Below are 5713 nucleotides of genomic sequence, written 5' to 3'. Positions count from 1 at the left end.
GAGGGACGTCGTGAGAAAAGAGGGGAAATGGGCTGGCATTGTGAAAAAGGGTATTAAATACCCTTTTTTCCAGCCATTGGATCTAGATCTGATCCAATGGCTGACATGGGAAGGCTTGGTCAGTCTCCAAATTAATCACGCTTGGACATGAGAGAGAGAGAGAGAGAGAGAGAGAGAGAGGAAAATAAAATATTTGATCTGATCCAATGGCTGACATGAGAGAGAGAGAGAGAGATAGAGAGAGAGAGGAAATTAAAATATTTGAAAAGTATTTTCTGTCAAGTTTTAAGTCGGAAAAGTGCAGTTCGAAAGGTTAGCAAAAATAACATTTTGCCTAAAAGTTCTTGATGAATAAAAAAAGGTAATTTCAATTGCATTTTAAAGTAAATGTGATACCACCTAAGCGGGGTCCTCTGTCAAGCTGATAGCCCAGGATCGAATCCCTCGGCGGTTGTTGTTTTGGTAGGGGTCCGCTTAACTCTGGCTTGCCTTTCAAAAAAAATAATAATAAATGTACATTAAAATTGCTCTAATTTTGTGTCAAGTTTGAATCATACTATGAGAGAGAGGTGCGCACATTTACTTGTTTTTTTTCTTTCTAATGAACATGGAAACCATCAAAATTTTAGAATTGCTCATGAGGTGCACATTTACTTTGCCTTGTTCCAGCTGTCCCTTGGTGTAAAACCCTATTAACCCTTATTCTAGTTAGCAAACAAACTTGCTTAGGCTGATAGATGGATCAGTTCTATGCATAGAAGCTTCTCACCAGGTCTTTCCCACACCACACATTGTGAACTACTGACATTTCATCTTTAACTGAAAAGGGATGCTTTTTGTATGAAAAAAAAAACAATTGACGAGCGACCCTTCAAATCCCAACTAGGGGTGGCAGTCAGGCCCGTCCAGGCCAACCCAATTACAGGCCTGTAAAAGCACGATGGGCCTGACTGATTTGAACAGCCACCAGAAAGCCCGACCCAATTATTCTCGAGTCGGGATCACCTCAACGCTAATCAGGTTGGGCTTTTGTGGCGATGTCGGTGACCTTTTTTTTTTTTTATAAGCCGAAGAAACCGCACCTGGCTCAGCCTGCCATACCTACGGTCATCGTGCCAGCAGATTAAGACTCCGAGGCTAGGACCCCTTTCCGCAGAGGGTCCACGCCCATGGGAATAGAACCTTGATTGCCCGTCTAGCAGCCAAGGCCCCACCCCACTACGCCAACCCCCTTGGGACAAAAAGCTACGATGTCTGTGATCTGCCCAAATGACCTGATAAACCCAGTTGCCTGAAAACCCAAGAAATCCACTTGTTGGAAAGGGAGGTCAGCCCTTTTTCGGCCACCAACACACACACACACACGCCGATGTGTGTGTGTGTGAGAGAGAGAGGCATGTTAGGTGGTCCATATAGGGTCCTACAACTTTTCATGCATAATAGTCAACGGTTTTACAAATGCAAGTTTGTGAATGCGGTGCTCAGGCCTGGAAGTTGATTTCATAAGATGCTTGCCAACATTAGTTAACAGTTTATATAGGCAAAAAAAATTGGGTCTCTTGATATTGCTCCCTAAAATAAATGCTGAATGATGTGCTTATGAGTTGTCATTAGTAGTGAAATGAATGGTGCTTTTGTTATCACAAAGAAAATGTGGTAGTTAGTACATGGCTCCTTCAAGTTGGCCTATTATACATTGAAGTTTAACTCAGGAATGGCACTTGTCAATCGGTTGATAACTGTTTACTTTTCTTTGATAAGTTGCACAGGAATTAGTGAATAATTTGCTTTTGAGCTAACAGGCATAGAACAAATCTAAGAATGAACAGAACCTTGACAATGACTAGTATCTTGCACATTGACAGACAACTATGTGTGGGCATCAAATGGGGTGAACCGGCCGGTCAAATCTAACCGCTATTCGGACTTTCTGTTGATTTTTCTTTTCAAATTCATGATTCATCAACAATTATCTCAACTCTCATCGTTCTATATTTTTTTTTCCAACTTTACATGTCAACTAGATAAGTATCTGGACATTAGCTAATATCTTTATAAAATTGATGGATAAATCACATCGTAGATAGTAGCAATCTTGACAGTTCCAAGTTCTTAGATTATGCTGATATAACAATTATGTTCCATGTGTGTGCTTCACATGGGTTTGTGTTTTCATGCATTAAAAAAAAAAAAAAGCCCAATCGGGGGGGGCAGTCATTATCCTGATGTATTTGTATCCATTTAGAGATTCACAGGTAATGGACGTATGCAACCAGTATGGCCAATTTAAAATGTCTAATTAACTCTTTTTAGTAGGAAGAGGCTAAAATTTAGTTTGATGAGGAAACAAGGCAATGCTCCTCTCTCTCTCTCACACACATACACACACACAACCTTTAGCAATTTTAAGTAGAGATTTGTACGACATTTGATTCCCACCAGTCTTTTGCATGAAATAGCTGATCTTGATCTTATTATTTGAAGCAACCGTACTATAATGCCTCTTGACTAGGTGGGTAGAGAGCATTCTTGAAGATTTAAGCATTCACAATCAAAGCGAAGAGGTCTGTACCAGTTTCATTTAGTTTTCTATGAAAATTTTCTTCTTGCAAATGGATTTGGTTGCTTTATCTGTTTTTGTGTTGGTTAGTTGATATGAGGAATACCAGAGCTGGATGGTGTGTCCTATGCTGAATTACAAACATCGGCATTGTCTGACAAAATATAGTTTTCGAGCACTAGAAAATTTATAGCCGAGAAGTGGAAAATATAATGCTCTCTCTCTCTCTCTTTCCTTTTGTTTATATGTTTCTCCTTTGGAGTTGTGGTGGTGCCTCCTCAATCACAACTTTCAAACTATCAAATGGAAATATAATGCAAGCGGTGGAGATTGATCTGGAAGACATCTATAAAATCCTGGTTGATGTATATGTGATTCTACGTATGCATCTTAGAGACCTCTCCTTCCGTCTGAACAACGTTCACTCATCGGTGGTTTCTTCTAATCCGACGGATCCTGGTTGAGCTTGGCTTTGTTGTTTGTTGCTAGCTGGCTGTAGTTTCTTTTTCTTTAGCTTTTGTATTTTTATATTTTAGTTTTATTTTCTATTTTGTTCTGTTCATGGGTTCAACATTTTGTTGATCTTCATGAGTGATAATGTTGATCCTCTCTCTCTCTCTTAGGTTGAAGGAAAGACTTAATGGATGAGGCATAGAAGGAGACAACTAATAGAATGGAAAGAAAGGAGGCTAGGAGAGGACGGTTTTGATTTGGGAGAAATTAATGCACACAAAAACTATTTGATGAAATGTCTATGAGAAACATGGTTACATGGACTCCTATGAGTCATGGAAAGTTTGGGGACTTTCAATGTCGCACGTAGAATCGCATGGTGTTATGATCCTTGCCTTGCCATGCAACTGCATCATTGTTTAATATCGTAATTGTGTAGAACTTAGTTTGACTACTTGTTTGATATCATAAATATATATAAACAAGGAGGCAAACTAAGTTCTACACAATTACGACATTTAGGAGCCGAACATGAGCCGTTTCCCATCCCTGCTCAGAGAGAATCCATTATTAAAACTAATAGTATTGTGGACAACAACAAAAACGACGACAATGGTGTACTCTTAATTCATTTCATGACATGAAAATACAGCAAGCTAACACCACCCACCGTACCGTGAGGAACTTAACTAAATTACAGAACGATCGAACTGAAGCGTTACCACACAAAAAGAAGCACCAATTAAACCACAAATAGTTAAATACGGGGAACAAGAAGTGCCCCAAGGGAGGTTGGCTTAGTGAGGTTGGGGCCAGTCAAGGTTCGATTCTCATGGGCGTTGCTCATCTGCACAAGTCAAATAGGCACCGGGGGCAGGGATCCTAACCTCTCCTGTCCGAATGTCGACCGTATATATGGCAGGCTGAGCCAGAGCGACCAGGTCTTCGGGTGCAGTTTATTTGGGTTATAAATTAAAAAAAAAAAAAAAACAAGAAAGAAAAAAAGAGATACCAACAAAGATCACCTGAGAGAATTACCACCTAGGCAAAATCCGGCGATCCCTTACCGGGAAAAACCTTAAACCGAGGCGATCATCCCCGTACTTCGGGCATAAGCGAAGATCCCACCCGCCTGAATAACCGGTCCGGCGTCCCCGATCGGCTTCAACACGTACACCTTCCCCGTTGTGTGATTAACGAGCGAATTCTCCGCAAGATCGACCGTAACAACGTCTCCCGTCTGGCATTCCTCGCAGAGGCGGGAGTCCGACTCCAGCGGGTAGAGCTCGCCGGTGGCGACGGAGTTCCGGAAGAAGATCCGGGCGTAGGACTCGGCGACGACAGCTTTGACGCCGGAGGCGCCGAGGGCGACGGGGGCGTGCTCGCGGGAGGAGCCGCAACCGAAATTGGCTCCGGCGACGACGATGGGATAGTCGGTGGTGGAGCGGCCCTCGGCGACGAAGCGCGGGTAAAGGGAGGGGAGGCCGATGAGGGCGAGGGAGCCGAGCTTCCGGTACTCGTCGGGCTTGGAAGGGAGGAGGGTCAGGTACTCAGCGGGGATGATCTGGTCCGTGTCGATGTTGTCGCCGACGACGAAGCAGGGGCCGTGGAATCGGGTGGCGGCATCGGTGGTGGTGGTGGCGGAGGAGGAGGAGGAGGCATCGGCGGAGGTGGAAGTTTGGTGGCGGAGAGGGAGGTGGTGGTGGCGGAAAGAGAGGGGTTTGGGGGAGGAGGAGGAGGTGGGTACAAGGGTTTTGGGGAGGGGGAACCAGAGGGACGCTGGTGGAGCGGCGGCGAATCGGTGGCGATGGATAGTGGTGGCGGCGGTGGCGGTGGGGATCGCCATTGAGAGAGAGAGAGTTGTCGGGAGGTTAATGGCGGCTAGGGCTGAAAACTGGGAATGGTTCGGGCCGGATCTGATTGGAAGTGAGACATGCAAGTTAGATATGGGTCGAAATATTAGGGCTGTCAGAGGGTCGGTCAGGATTGACCGGACCCGCCCATATAACTAATAATCCGGTTCGGGTTTTGTCGGGGTCACTAAAATTGAATCCCAAACTTGGTGTCACACTTTCCATGCTCTGACTTGAGGATTCGAGTTTGGATCGGGACGAGTACCCGATACAAACTTCGCCCATTAACAGCCCTAGGTCAAATCCATATCCGGTTTAGGTCCTTGATGAGTTAGGGGTGTAACATGATGATCTGATGAGTAATGAGCATGGTGACAAAAGTTTTAAACGGCAATTTATTGGCAGTGAATTTCTCGGGAGATTTTCAAATTTTTGAATATTTCTAGAGTTTTTTTTGGCAAAATCTTGGGAAAAAAATAAAAAATCAAATAAATTAGCAAAAAAAATCTAAAAAAAAAAATGTAAGTTTACACGAAAAAAATATATAAAATCCATTTTCAATCCTACTAACCATATCTAAAAAGTACTTGCATTCAAATAAGTATCAAGCATAAACTAAAACAAGCACTTTGTAGGTTAAATTGATGAAGCTTGAAAATGACCGAGCGTTCTTTAACACAGTCACAAAAAAAAATGCTCACCACTGATGCAAAAACTATCCACCACCTATAAATAAGAAAGTTGCATCAATCATTTTGTCTAATAATTCAACACCCAAGATCAGCTTCTATCATTTTCACCTCCACTGCAAACCACTCAATCGATGTCCATTATGTTGAAAGGTGTT

At 43.1% G+C, this 5713-nt stretch overlaps 1 pseudogene across 2 annotated transcripts; it reads right to left on the bottom strand.

Moving 5' to 3' along the window:
- Positions 1–3229: 3229 nt before the first annotated feature.
- On the bottom strand, positions 3230–4938 carry LOC149846550 (3-isopropylmalate dehydratase small subunit 1 pseudogene; annotated as a pseudogene). 2 transcript variants are annotated; one of them, XR_016430537.1, is made up of 2 exons: positions 4039–4938; positions 3230–3562 (listed from the first exon to the last, which is right to left on the bottom strand). The product of XR_016430537.1 is annotated as a 3-isopropylmalate dehydratase small subunit 1 pseudogene, transcript variant X2 (transcript). The 2 variants fall into 2 exon arrangements; XR_016430536.1 differs by lacking the exon at positions 3230–3562 and having other exon boundaries at positions 3621–4938.
- Between the last annotated feature and the right edge of the window lie 775 nt (positions 4939–5713).

This window comes from Nuphar pumila, chromosome 2, assembly GCF_984573655.1.
Source record: "Nuphar pumila chromosome 2, dmNupPumi1.hap1.1, whole genome shotgun sequence".
In the NCBI taxonomy this organism is placed as follows: Eukaryota; Viridiplantae; Streptophyta; class Magnoliopsida; order Nymphaeales; family Nymphaeaceae; genus Nuphar; species Nuphar pumila.
This window is presented reverse-complemented; position numbering and strand designations above follow the sequence as displayed.